Below are 14,830 nucleotides of genomic sequence, written 5' to 3'. Positions count from 1 at the left end.
CCCAAGCGCCCAACTGCGGAGCCACCGTCGCCGCGGGCGACTGGACAGCGCCGCGCCGCCTGGAAGCACGCGCCCGCGCCTGCCAGGGCTGGTGCTGCGCCCGCGTCGGTCTCCCTGGCCGCCTGCGTCGCGCGCGCGAGGTCGCGCGCCCTGGCCGGGAACCACGACCGTGGGGTCGCGCCTCCGACCAGCGCAGGAGCCGCGCCAAGGGGCCGTCCGGCCGCCTCTGCCTGAAGCGCTGAGCTCCTCGTTGTTTTGCGCGTTCATCCTTTCTCGCCGGCGACTGCTCTGTCTCTCTTCCTCCTCCCCGTTGAACTATCGCACACAGTCCTCGGTGGCCGCGTGTTCGTCGTCCTGCCCAGCGAGCTGCTATGCCCGCGTCCACGACGGCTGCGGGATCTTCCTCCTCGTCGATCTGCCACGCGAGCTCATCCTCGTCCCCAGCGATTTGTCGCGCGAGCTGCTCCGTTTCTCCGACGATTCGCCGCGCGAGCTGCTCCGTTTCTCCGGCGATTCGTGTGTGTTCAACGTCCCCGACGAGTGTCAATCCAAAACTGGATCGTCCTTTCTCGCAGACGACGGCGACACTCTTTCTCTCTTCGGCTCTGGGCTGGAGGATTCGATGGATAGAGGACGCACAGGAAATCGGTAAATGTAGCGGGCGAAGGACGAGCGCTATATTTTAGCGGAGACGATAGCAGACGTTGCTTGACGGTTTCCGGACGATTGGAAGCGCTATATTTAGCGTACCGGATCGTTTACAGTCTCCTGCTGGAGATAGCCTAACATGTTTGGCTTCCGAGCAAACTTTCTCCAGATTCCCAAAGAAATATAAGATCCGATCAGATATATGTCGATGCTCATCCCAGCGTACTCCCGTTGCAACGCACGGGCACATACCTAGTAAGTACATTAATTATCCAAGGTTAGACTCGTCACGACGAGGACGTAGGTTACTAGCAAAACAGAATCCATAATCAGGAGCATTAAAACTATAGATTACTCAAACAATTTTTATTATTATAACCTAATTTTAATTTACCTCCGTAAAAATACGATAGTTAAATATATATGTTACAATTAATGAGCAAAACCACTGTGATAGAGCAACAATGAACAGGACGTCTGCCATTTTGTTTGTATTTATTTCTGGCTACGAGGATTCGCCTCGCCATGCACACACACTCGCACATCGCACATCGCACATGTACTATCTCATCCACGGGAATGCGATGGCGTGGCGATCGATTAAATTGCCGCACGCAGCAAATAATAATAGCGATTTCCCTGCTCCGTACTTTCATTGGGCACCAAACCGGTCGCGCTCAAAAAAGACCTGCATGTGGGATGCCGTATCCATTGTGAAAAACTGCAAAACACGCGGTGGTTGGAGTGGACTCCTAGGCCACGCTCGTGAGGCATGTTGATGTTGTCCATGGCGTTGCTGTCATTCCCGGGTGCCCCAATTAACAACTATAGGAGTAATATTTTAGGTACACTTGCACCGTTGCACGAGGAACGCGTGCACAAGGTACCGCCAACATTCCTTGTACCCCACCAAAATTCCAACAAGGACCGACGTGGCCACAACATCTGAATAAAGCACACAACAGATAGAAAAAACATAGCATTCGCGAATCAGAGCATTCCACTGACGTGCCGGGATGGGAACAGTGCGGGTATAGGGTTTACAGACCCATACCCGCGAGGGTAACGTCACACCCTCACTTGCTACCCGTGCTCACTACCCGTGATGCCACAAACACACATACACATAATTACACATATATATATATATATATATATGCTAGTCGGTTAACCGTGTGTTGCAAAGGTTTACAACAATACCCATTTAACTTATCCATAAAAAGATCTCAAGATGTTTTATTGATTGTCTTCGCTCTTCGCATAATATTTTTTATGAACGCACGAGTACCATAGACAGTAAATCAGAGACCCTTATCCCTCGTCTCCCCTACTTCCAAGGTTTCGTAGAGCAGGAGAGGAAGGAAAGAGGCGGACATACCTATTCGTTGCCGGAGAAGGACACGACGAAGACCTAAACATCTAGAGGCGACATATGTAGTATACTATTAGATATATAGGGAGAGAGCACATAAGCGTAGAAATAAGCCCAGCCGGAGCAGCTCCAAACCTAGAGTCACTCGCACAATGCGTCAATCCGAGAAGGGCGAGACAATGCGAGTGTCTTCCCAGCCCTGGACCCGCCAAAGCGACACAAGACCACCACCAACTCTGTAGCATATGCCGACTGCTGCCACGCTACATGCCTTAGTTGTCCAATATCTCAAACTTGGACTCCTCATCGCTAAGATAACCTAAGCGTGGCAGGCGCCACTATGTCCTCCTCGACGGCACGCACGGAGAGGAGCATGCCCGACTCGCCCCGTAAACGCATCGACGAGCGTCGGTCGGCTCACGGCTGCGACCGTGGGCGGGGGCAGCAAGTTGGGGAGGAAGAACAGGGCGAAGGCCGGGAAGACGAACGGGATGTCCGACGACGACGAAACCGATGGTGCGTGCATGGTGTGAAACGTCCTCATGGACGTGCAATAGCCACAGCGCGAGTCGATGTCGGGGCTGTTGTCGGACGAATACGGGGAGGAGGCACATGCTCCTACGCCCTTTGCCGAGAATAGGGTGACACGGAGGTGGAGGCATGAGGGGAGAGAGAAAAGTAGAATGGCGAACGAGGTGGTGGCAACTGAGGCGAGGACTATGATTATTGTGTGGAGTTATAGATTGCCAAATGGGTTGTGTCTGGCGAGCCAGCCCGAGGCACAACCCATTTAATAGTGCCTGGGCCAACCCGGCACGAGCGTCGTGCGGTGTTTTGGACCGTAGCCTCGGCCCGTAGTGCTGGCCTAGCCCGGTACAATTTTTTATTTTATAAAAAATCATATGTACGTATGTACAATTTATATTCAATATTATAAACACATGAGCATGATGTTCTACTGGTTAGACAACTTCATCTAATGTCTCCCACCCTTCTTCCCATTAGGATTAGGATGTAGGTTCAAACCCCACCTCCTGCACTGCTTTTTAACATTTTACCCTGAGTTGATTTGGAAGAAATGTAGGGATTTTTTTATAAAAAATGACGTAGGACAACAGTTGAAACTGGTGCTTTAAGTATAGTAGAGAGTAGAGATTTGGAAGAAATGTAGGAGGGTGCAGGTTCAAACCCCACGTCCTGCACCGTTTTTTTAACATTTTACACTGAGTTGATTTGAAAGAAATATAGGAACTTTTTGTGAAAAAATGACGCAGGACGACTGTTAAAACTGGTGCTTTAAGTATAGTATATATATATGTATGAACTCTAATAATCACCTAGGGTGATAGATCCAACAGTCCATCACTTGGACCATCCTGGCGCCCGCCCTTCCACGCGACTCCGCCCTCCGTGTGGCTTCGACCCCGCACGGCTCGTGTCCCCGTACGTCTCCAACCCCTCGCAACTCGTTTCCTAGCCATATTAAGTCATTCCAATACACATTAAGTCATTGTAGTAAATATTAAGTCATTTTTCAGAAAACATTAATTTGTTTATTGTTTTTAGTCATTTTTTGCGGATTTTTCGGACATTTCTTATGTTATTAGTTCAGTCAATTCAGAAAACATTTGTATGGCATACTATTGCTACAACCTTGATTATAAATTCAACTAGTTATTTGTGCTAAATGATCAAAATGCTAATTATTCTAAAATCATACTTATAGTAATCCAATTTCATTGTTGAGCATTGTAGTTAGTAAAGTACTCTTGTTGTTGCCTATAGTACTCTTTCTGCCTCATATTATACTTGTTTTGCGCCCTCAATGCCTCTTGAAAATTCTTGATGACAATGTCTTGTTCCGTGTATTGACAACAACTACTACTACCACCCTAACTATGAGAGGAAGATCCTCTCTATGTTGGGACATCTCCTAAGTCGACCACCTTAGTGAACATGGAGTAGCTTTAAAATCTAAAATATATATATTTTAGTTAAAGGTAATGAAAACTTAAGAAACTATACTCGCACTATACATGCACCTTTCCAGTTTCCACCACCACTAGCATGCACCAACATCGGGTCAATCGGTCTTTTCCATCAATCATAGTTTTTGCCATACCGTTGAATCATCTATTGCCCATATTGCTCCTACAATTAGAAACACAAATTTCAACTCTTGCTGACTGCATAGGACCTCGAGCTTGGGGGGCCTCTTGCTTGAATCTTTCACATATAATTCTAAATTGTGAGCAACTAACCAATCATTCTAACTCTTGCTGGCTGCATAGAACCTCGAGCCACGTCACAATTGGTCCCTATACCCTCGGAGGTACACATTAATGGGTGACAGGTCAACACTAGTTTGAGCTTCTTGTATATAGTAACTACTTGTCGGTGTTTCGAGACCAGGGGTCCCTGGGTCGACGAGTGAGTGTCGCCGCGTGCCCCAGCCCAGATGGGTCGAGCGCGAGGGCGAGCGCGAAGGGGGGAGAGCGAGGCGGCCGGAGACCGGCGTGAGAGAGGTGGGAATCCCGCGGCCTTCGTGTTCGTCCCGCGCCCAGGTCGGGTGCGCTTGCAGTAGGGGGTTACAAGCGTCCACGCGGGAGAGGGAGCGAGCGGCTCCAAGCGAGCGCCTGTCTCGTCCTCGTCCCCGCGCGGCCCACCCTCTCTAAGAGGGCCCTGGTCCTTCCTTTTATAGGCGTAAGGAGAGGATCCAGGTGTACAATGGGGGGTGTAGCAAAGTGCTACGTGTCTAGCGGAGGAGAGCTAGCGCCCTAAGTACATGCCGTTGTGGCAGCCGGAGAGATTTTGGCACCCAGCTGGTGTGATGTCGTGGCCGTCGGAGGAGCGATGGAGCCTGGCGGAGGGACAGCTGTCGGAGCGGTTGGGTCCTTGCTGACGTCCTCTTCCTTCCGTAAGGGGGCTGAGAGCCGCCGTCGTCACAGAGTACGCGGGGCGCCATCATTGCCTATCTGGCGGAGCTAGCCAGATGGGACGCCGGTCTTGTTTCCTGCGGCCCGAGTCAGCTCGGGGTAGGGTGATGATGGCGCCTCCTGTTGACGTGGCTGGCCTGTGCCCTAAGTTGGGCGATGTGGAGGCTCCTCCGAAGCCGAGGTCGAGTCTGTCTTCCGTGGCCGAGGCCAGGGCGGAGTCCGAGCCCTGGGGTCGGGCGAAGCGGAGTTCGTCGTCTTCTGGGACTTAGCCCGAGTCTGAGCCCTGGGTCGGGCGGAGCGAAGTTCACCGTCTTCCGGGACTTAGCCCGAGTCCGAGCCCTGGGTCGGGCGGAGCGGAGTTCGCCGTCTTCCGGGACTTAGCCTGCGTCCGAGCCCTGGGTCGGGCGGAGCGGAGTTCGCCGTCTTCCGGGACTTAGCCCGAGTCCGAGCCCTGGGTCGGGCGGAGCGGAGTTCGCCGTCTTCCGGGACTTAGCCCGAGTCCGAGCCCTGGGTCGGGCGGAGCAGAGTTTCCTATGGTGCCTTCGGCAGGGCCTGACTGCCTGTCAGCCTTACTTTGTCAAGTGGCACCGCAGTCGGTGTGGCGCAGGCGGCGTTGTCCTTCTATCAGGCCGGTCAGTGGAGCGGCAAAGTGACGGCGGTCACTTCGGCTCTGCCGGGGGGTGCACGTCAGGATAAAGGTGTCAGGCCACCTTTGCATTAAATGCTCCTGCGATTTGGTCGGTCGGTGCGGCGATTTAGTCAGGGTTGCTTCTTAGCGAAGGCAGGGCCTCGGGCGAGCCGGAAATATGTTCGCCGTCGGAGGGGGGCCTCGAGCGAGACGGAAATCCTCCGGGGTCGGTTGCCCTTGTCCGAGGCTAGGCTCGGGCGAGGCGTGATCGAGTCGCTCGAATGGACTGATCCCTGACTTAATCGTACCCATCAGGCCTTTGCAGCTTTATGCTGATGGGGGTTACCAGCTGAGAATTAGGAGTCTTGAGGGTACCCCTAATTATGGTCCCCGACAGTAGCCCCCGAGCCTCGAAGGGAGTGTTAGCACTCGCTTGGAGGCTTTCGTCGCACTTTTTTGCAAGGGGACCAGCCTTTCTCGGTTGCATTTTGTTCCGGTGGGTGCGCGCGAGCGCACCCGCCGGGTGTAGCCCCCGAGGCCTCGGAGGAGTGGTTTCACTCCTTCGAGGTCTTAATGCCTCGTGTAATGCTTCGGCTGGTCTGGTTGTTCCCTCATGCGAGCTGGCCGTAGCCCGGGTGTACGGTCGGGTCCCAAGTTCTCGGGCTGGTATGTTGACGCTGTCAACGGTTCGGCCAGAGCCGGGTTTGCGAGAGCAGCCCCCGAGCCTCTGCATAGGGCGAGAGGGCGATCAGGGACAGACTTGGCTTTTTTACATACTCCCCTGCGTCGCCTTTCCGCAAGGAGGAGGGGGGAAAGCGCCATGTTGCCCTCGATGGGCGCCGAACATGGTGTCTCCGGTGAGCTGCAAGCGGGTAATCCGAGTGGACGTCCGTGCCCCGTTCGTTAGGGGTCGGCTAGGGGCCCAGAGGCACGCCCAAAAGTACCTGCGGGTGATCTGCCGGACCCGGTCCCCTGGCGACGGGGTCCGAGGGCTCGATGCCTCCCTCTGATGGGATTCCGTTACAAGATCGTTCCCGCTGGTCTCGGAAATGTCCTAGGGTACCTCGGGAGCGCAGCCCGAGCCTTGGTTATGTATCGAACGTACCCATGGTCATCCCTCGCTCGGTGTCTGAGGCGGTTGTGAACCCTTCGGGGGCCAGCCTTCGAACCCCTGATCAGTAATGGGCGCGGAGCCCGAGTAGCCTGAGGCGGCCGTGGAACCCTTCCAAGGGGCCGGCCTTCGAACCTCTGACCAGTAGTGGGTGTAGGGCCCACGCGATCTGAGGCGGCTGTCGAACCCTTCCGAGGGGCCAGCCTTCGAACCTCTGATCAGTAGGGAGGCTCGGAGCCTGGTTCCTTCACGGGGAAGGATCCTTTTCGGGGTATCCCCCTTTCCCGGTCCCTGTTGCAAGAGAGAGAAAAAGGAAAAAAGGAAAAGGATACGAAATCGAATGACGCGGCGTACCTTTACTGACGCGGTCATTATGGCGAAGGCGAAGCGTCGCCCGCTTCTCCTGCCAGAGGCGTCGCCTGTCCCGCCGCGGAGTTAATGCGACGGGGCGAGTGGTTGGCGGGGCAGCCGTTGCGCGTGCGCGAGCCGTTCAAGGAACGGATCACGGGCGCGTTGTCTTCACGCCGTGAGAGGGGGTTCTCTCGCTGCCCCCGGATGGGACGTGAGCTTGGCTGACGACGTGACCGCTGCTCCCGCCCGCCTGCCACCGTCATTACTGCCGGCCCATTTTTGGCCGCACTGACCGCCGCGCCAGGCTGGCGCTGCTGGGTCGTGCGCTGGGTCGCCTTGAGTCGCGGTATTGGTTCCGCAATCGAGGAGGCACGGTGGTGGCGCAAGTGGCGGTGCAGTTGCATGCACGAAGCATTCGGCGCGCCGGTTGCCTGATGCGTGGGCCTGGGCCTCCATGCTGGGCGTGTTGGGAGTCGGAGAAGTGCGCCCACTTGGCGCGGTTGCATGCCGCCTGCATGGCTGCCCGCCCCTTTCGCCCGTTGGTCTAGGCAAAAGTGGAGGGTCACTTGTAACCGCTGGGCGGTTGTGCGCACCGCGCATGGCGGTTTGGCTTCTTCTGCTCTGAGCCGGCTTGCATGACATGTGGGACCCAGCCCCCGCGCCGCAGGGGAGGGCCTTGGAGCGTGTTGGAGAAGACTCAGCCCGTGACGGCTGGGGACGCAAGTAGGGAGAGTCGCCTTTAAAAGGAGGGTGACCCCCTTTGGAAGGTGACCATGTCTTCGCTCTCCCTTATGCATCGTGTCTTTCCACCTTCCAGGCCCCCGGATGGGGGATACCCGCCGTCTTTCCGCCTTGTCGTCGGGGGAACGCAACTCCGCGGGAGTTGGTACCTTCCAGCCATCGTTCGGCTTCAAGGATTTTCATCAGCCAGCCCGGCTGTACTCCCCCGCCGGTGGTCACCCAAGACGGCGACCACCAGCCCCTGGGTGGGAAGAAGCAAGCGGGCTGCGATCTTGGTCCCACCCTCAGCTTCAAGGATGTTCATCATCCTCGCTAGGGTGGAGGCCGGGTCGAGCCGGAGCTCTACCTCCCGCGCGGGTTCGTGGGTCACCCTCTCCTGCGGTGTTCGAGGGAGAGGGCGCTCGCTGGCCCTGCGGGCGGGTCGGACTTCGACAACGCGGGGCTGGTCGACGGCGGGCGTCGTCAGCCCCAGCGTGTCGAGCTCGTTGACTTGGCTCCCGGTGGCCCCTCCTGCCGGAAGGCGGCTGCCGCGCCGTGTGCACGGGAGGACCGCCCAAGATGTCGCGCGCTGCTAGGGCGGCGTTCATGTTCTGGGGCGGTCCTGCCTTTGCACCGGTATGGCGCCTCCGCGCAGAGGTCGGTGTCCCACTCGTCCGGGAGGATTTGAGTGGGGATCTGCCGGAGGGCTGACGGCCCCTGTCGTCGGTGCCGAGGCGGAGGCGGCTCGAGAAGTCCCCGTCGCCGACGGGATCACCGCCACCATCCGCGCTTCGGGCCTCCGGCTCTTTGTACTTGTCCTCGCCCCTCGAGCATTGGCGTGGGCGAGGGCAAGATTACAGCAGCGCCCACCCTGAGGCCTGCGCTGCTGCAGTTCGGCCACCCGGAGCGGGGGTCGTTGTTGTCGCTGTCAGAGCGGGTGGCGGCGAGCCGCCCGTCAGTCTTCTATTGCTCCGCAGGCCTTCCCCCATCGAGTGGGGTTGTTCGTACCTGCGGAGGTGGAACCGGAGTTCCGTTTTGTAATGGCACTTTGAATGCCAGTGTTTTTTGTTCATTATGGTTGTCGAGGCCTGAACATTTATGTAATTTTGGCACGGAGCCGTGTTTTTTCCTCATTTTCGAGCACTAAGACTCGCCTGTTGGTTGTCTGAACCGCTTCACCAAGCGTGAGTCGCCCCGTGTCAAGGTGACGAGTGAGGTATCCGTATCCCGGAGGCGTAGGAGTCCCTCGGCTCGGTCGGCCTTGTTGCCCGAGGCTCCTCTAGCTTAGTTAAAGGGACCCCTTGGCCGCTCTTGGATGAGCCGAGGCCAGGGGTAGCGATATCAGCATGAACAGGGGCAGAGTTAGCTCAAAAATGAAACCTGGTTGGTCGGAGCCTAGTCGGGTCGTCCGTTGGCGGGACCGACGCTCCGACGCCTCGGGTCGGGCTGGCGCCCTCGGTGGAAGGCTGGCCGAGGCCCCGGGGCGACCGGCCGAGCCGCCCGCTCGGGCCGGGTTCCCAGAGGAGACCCTGGCAGCGATGGCCCGGGCGTGGCGATGACGTCGTCCTTCGGAGTGGAGATCTTCGGACCGCGTCGCCGTCCGAGGCTAGATCGGACCTCGCCGATGGTGTCGTCGATGCCGAGGGTGTTGCTGCCCCCTTCCAGCGTCAAGACCCGAGCCTGCAGGATCAGATTGTCTTGTAGCGTGTGTCTCCTGCGGCCGCCGAGGCCAGAACACACCCTCGCTGTATTGTAAAGTTGCGTCTATTTTCCTCTTGTTTCGAGTATCTGGACTTTTTTGTCGGTAATAGGGATGTTTGTGCGAGCGAGAGTTGCTTCTCGCGGAAGGTGATGAGTGAGGTATCCGTATCCCGGAGGCGTGGGAGTCCCTCGGCTCGGTCGGCCTTGCCGCTTACGCGCACTTTTACCCGTCCATGAGGCTCTGTCACCGACTCAGTCGAGAAGGCTCGAAGGATCGCTTCGGCAGAAGAGCTTCCGAACGTGAAGACTTGTTCGGTCCGCGGAATCACTTATCCGAACGTGAGTTACTTATCGCAGAAGGTGATGAGTGAGGTATCCGTATCCCGGAGGCGTAGGAGTCCCTCGGCTCGGTCAGCCTTGGCTGCTTACGTGTACTCCGTCGTTTTCAGGATCCACTTTTCGAAGTAGTCAAAAAGCACGAAAGACATTCTGGCAGAAGAGATCTTTTTTCGAGGAAAATTTCAACGCAGAGGGGGTTCCCCCCCTTTTAGCCCCCGAGGGAGGGTCAGGCTTTGCCGAGGCGAGGCCGACCCTTCCTTGATGACTAAACTTTGCGTGGGTGCGAGGTATATGAACAACTTGAAAACATCTTAAGGGTAGAAGCGACGTAGTTGTTGGATGTTCCAAGCGTTGCCGTAGACCTCGCCTTTACTGTTGGCCAGCTTGTACGTTCCGGGCTTCAGAACCTTGGCGATGACGAACGGTCCCTCCTAGGGGGGCGTGAGCTTGTGCCTCCCTCGGACGTCTTGTCGTAGCCGAAGCACCAGGTCGCCCACCTGGAGGTCTCGGGACCGGACCCCTCGAGCGTGGTAGCGTCGCAGGGACTACTGGTACCGCGCCGAGTGTAGTAAGGCCCTGTCCCGAGCCTCTTCCAGCTGGTCCAGCGAGTCTTCTCGGCTAGCTTGGTTGCTTTGATCGCTGTAGGCCCTCGTCCTCGGGGAGCCGTATTCCAGGTCTGTGGGCAAGACGGCCTCGGCCCCGTAGACTAGGAAGAACGGCGTGAAACCCGTGGCTCGGCTCGGCGTTGTCCTCAGGCTCCAGACCACCGAGGGGAGTTCCTTCATCCATCGCTTGCCGAACTTGTTGAGGTCGTTGTAGATCCGAGGCTTGAGCCCTTGTAGAATCATGCCGTTGGCACACTCTACTTGCCCATTTGACATGGGATGAGCCACGGCGGCCCAGTCCACCCGGATGTGGTGATCCTCGCAGAAGTCCAAGAACTTTCTGCCGGTGAACTGGGTGCCGTTGTCGGTGATGATGGAGTTTGGGACCCCAAAGCGATGGATGATGTTGGTGAAGAACGCCACCGCCTGCTCGGACCTGATGCTGTTCAGAGGTCGGACCTCGATCCACTTGGAGAATTTGTCGATGGCGACCAGCAGGTGCGTGTAGCCCCCGGGTGCCTTCTGCAAGGGGCCGACGAGGTCCAGACCCCACACAGCAAAGGGCCAGGTGATGGGTATCGTGTGCAGAGCCTGAGCGGGCAGGTGGGTCTGCTTCGCATAGAATTGACACCCTTCGCAAGTGCGGACAATTCTTGTGGCGTCGGCCACCGCCGTCGGCCAGTAGAAGCCTTGTCGGAAGGCATTCCCGACAAGGGCTCGAGGCGCTGCGTGATGGCCACAAGCCCCCGAGTGTATCTCCCGCAGGAGTTCCTGACCTTCGGCGACGGAGATGCATCGCTGGAGGATGCCTGAGGGGCTGCGGTGGTAGAGCTCCTTCTCTTCGCCCAGCAAGACGAACGACTTGGCGCGCCGCGCCACCCGCCGAGCCTCGGCTCGGTCGAGGGGTAGCTCTCCTGTTTGGTGATCTTCCTTCTTGTCGTCGTCGCGGGCCCTGCCACCCTCCGCGGGTGGCCCGGCCCTGTGGAAGTGGCGCCGAAGCATGACGCACTCCTCAAGGGCATGCTTGACGGGCCCCTGGTGATAGGGGCACGACTCCTTGAGCATCTTGTCGAAGAGGTTGGCACCTCCGGGGGGCTTCCGAGGGTTCTTGTACTCGGCGGCGGCGACAAGGTCCGCGTCGGCGGCGTCGCGTTTCGCTTGCGACTTCTTCTTGCCTTTCTTCTTGGCGCCGCGCTGAGTAGACGCCTCGGGAGCATCTTCCGATGGGCGGCCCTGGGGCTGCTTGTCCTTTCAGAAGATAGTCTCGACCGCCTCCTGGCCGGAGGCGAACTTGGTGGCGATGTCCATCATCTCGCTCGCCCTGGTGGGGGGTCTTGCGACCCAACTTGCTCACCAGGTCGCGGCAGGTGGTGCCGGCGAGGAACGCGCCGATGACATCCGAGTCGGTGATGTTGGGCAGCTCGGTGCGCTGCTTCGAGAATCGCCAGATGTAGTCCCGGAGAGACTCTCTCGGCTGCTGCCGACAGCTTCGGAGGTCCCAGGAATTCCCGGGGCGCACGTACGTGCCCTGGAAATTGCCGGCGAAAGCTTGGACTAGGTCGTCCCAGTTGGAGATCTGCCCCGGAGGCAGATGCTCCAACCAGGCGCGAGCGGTGTCGGAGAGGAACAGGGGGAGGTTGCGGATGATGAGGTTGTCGTCGTCCGTTCCACCCAGTTGGCAGGCCAGACGGTAGTCCGCGAGCCAAAGTTCCGGTCTCGTCTCCCCCGAGTACTTTGTGATAGTAGTCGGGGGTCGGAACCGGGTCGGGAACGGTGCCCGTCGGATGGCCCGGCTGAAGGCCTGCGGACCGGGTGGCTCGGGCGAGGGACTCCGATCCTACCCGCTGTCGTAGCATCCCCCACGCCTAGGGTGGTAGCCTCGGCGCACCCTCTCGTCGAGGTGGGCCCGACGGTCGCGGTGATGGTGCTCGTTGCCGAGGCGGCCCGGAGCCGCAGGCGCGGTGTTGCGCGTGCGCCCGGTGTAGACCGAGGCTTCCCGCATGAATCGGGAAGTCGCGGCATGAGGTTCTGAGGGGTACCCCTGCCTTCGGGAGGCAGAGCTCTCGGCCCGTCGGGCCGTAGTGCCTTCCAGGAGATTCTTGAGCTCCCCCTGGATTCGCCGGCCCTCGGTGGTGGATGGCTCCGGCATCGCGCGGGGAAGCATCGCTGCTGCAGCCAAGTTCTGGCCGACCCCACTAGATGCGGGTGGTGGCCTGACCCGGACGTCGTCTGTGACGCGGTGCTGGAAGCCCTGGGGCAGGTGACGTATTTCTCCAGCCGAGGGTTGGCCCGCCCATGCCTGCCCGACGTCTCGGCGGATCGGCTCAAGCGCTCCTGCTCCCTCGTCGAGCCTGGCCTGCACCCCGCGGATTTGCTCGAGCTGTGGGTCATGGCCCCCCGCCTGAACGGGGACCACAGCTAGCTCCCGTGGGATGTCAACGTGGGGCACCGGCCTAGGGAGATCACCGTCCTCCGGCATGCCGAGATGATTGCCTTCGGAGGGACCCCCTAGATCGACGTGGAAACATTCGCGGCTTGGGCCGCAGTCCTCGTCGTCGAGGCTGCGGCTACCGTCGGAACAGTCGGAGAGGCAGCAGTCACATGCGGTCATGAAGTCCCGCATGGCACTAGGGTTGCCAAGTCCAGAGAAATCCCAACAGATGCTGGGGTCGTCGTCTTCCTCGGACCCAGAAGGCCCGTAGGTCGAGACGCCCGTCAGCCGGTCCCAAGGCGACCGCATGCGAAACCCCAGAGGGTTTGGACTCGCCTCTACGAGAGCGCCCGCCAAAGCGAGGTCGCTAGGCGGGTTGAGGCTGAATCCAAATGACGTGGGATGGGAATCGATCGGTACCTCTTGGTCGACGAGCGGCGATAAAGTCACGTCGGGGACTGACTGCACCGTCGTCTCAGGTACGAGGGCGACGTCCAGCAAGCTTTTCGCAAGCGTGCTGGCGTCGTCCGCTTGCTCGGGATTGGCGTGTCGCGGGGAGACGGCGCTCGTCTTCGTCTCAAGCGCGAAGTCGATACCCGGTGCGCACCCCGTTGGGGTGCCGGCGCCGTCGACTTGCTCGACAGCCGACGAGGCGCTGCCTCCTGCTTGGCCTTGGCTGCCCTGCCTTCCCCTCCGTCGGCGGGGAAGAGGGCGGGATGAGCTCGAAGGTTGTTCTTCCACCACGCGGGGAAGACGTCGTCGATTCCGCCGCCGGCGGGCGGGCTGTCGGCCGCCATTGTCGTTGTCGCGCGGCGGTGGAAGGAGTATCATGTCGTAGCTGCCGTCGAAGGACATGAACTCAAGACTCCCGAAACGGAGCACCGTCCCGGGTTGGAGAGGTTGTTGGAGACTGCCCATCTGGAGCTTGACGGGAAGCTGTTCGTCAACACGCAGCAGGCCCCTACCTGGCGCGCCAACTGTCGACGTTTCGAGACCGGGGGGGGTCCCTGGGCCGACGAATGAGTGTCGCCGCGTGCCCCAGCCCAGATGGGTCGAGCGCGAGGGCGAGCGCGAAGGGGGGAGAGCGAGGCGGCCGGACACCGGCGTGAGAGAGGTGGGAATCCCACGGCCTTCGTGTTTGTCCCGCGCCCAGGTTGGGTGAGCTTGCAGTAGGGGGTTACAAGCGTCCACGCGGGAGAGGGAGCGAGCGGCTCCAAGCGAGCGCCTGTCTCGTCCTCGTCCCCGCGCGGCCCACCCTCTCTAAGAGGGCCCTGGTCCTTCCTTTTATAGGCGTAAGGAGAGGATCCAGGTGTACAATGGGGGGTGTAGCAAAGTGCTACGTGTCTAGCGGAGGAGAGCTAGCGCCCTAAGTACATGCCGTTGTGGCAGCCGGAGAGATTTTGGCACCCAGCTGGTGTGATGTCGTGGCCGTCGGAGGAGCGATGGAGCCTGGCGGAGGGACAACTGTCGGAGCGGTTGGGTCCTTGCTGACGTCCTCTTCCTTCCGTAAGGGGGCTGAGAGCCGCCGTCGTCACAGAGTACGCGGGGCGCCATCATTGCCTATCTGGCGGAGCTAGCCAGATGGGACGCCGGTCTTGTTTCCTGTGGCCCGAGTCAGCTCGGGGTAGGGTGATGATGGCGCCTCCTGTTGACGTGGCTGGCCTGCGCCCTAGGTTGGGCGATGTGGAGGCTCCTCCGAAGCCGAGGTCGAGTCTGTCTTCCGTGGCCGAGGCCGAGTCCGAGCCCCTGGGTCGGGCGAGGCGGAGGTCGTCGGCTGAGGCCAGGGCGGAGTCCGAGCCCTGGGGTCGGGCGAAGCGGAGTTCGTCGTCTTCTGGGACTTAGCCCGAGTCCGAGCCCTGGGTCGGGCGGAGCGGAGTTCGCCGTCTTCCGGGACTTAGCCCGAGTCCGAGCCCTGGGTCGGGCGGAGCGGAGTTCGCCGTCTTCCGGGACTTAGCCCGAGTCCAAGCCCTGGGTCGGGCGGAGCGGAG

This window comes from Zea mays, chromosome 6, assembly GCF_902167145.1.
Source record: "Zea mays cultivar B73 chromosome 6, Zm-B73-REFERENCE-NAM-5.0, whole genome shotgun sequence".
NCBI lineage: Eukaryota > Viridiplantae > Streptophyta > Magnoliopsida > Poales > Poaceae > Zea > Zea mays.
This window is presented reverse-complemented; position numbering follows the sequence as displayed.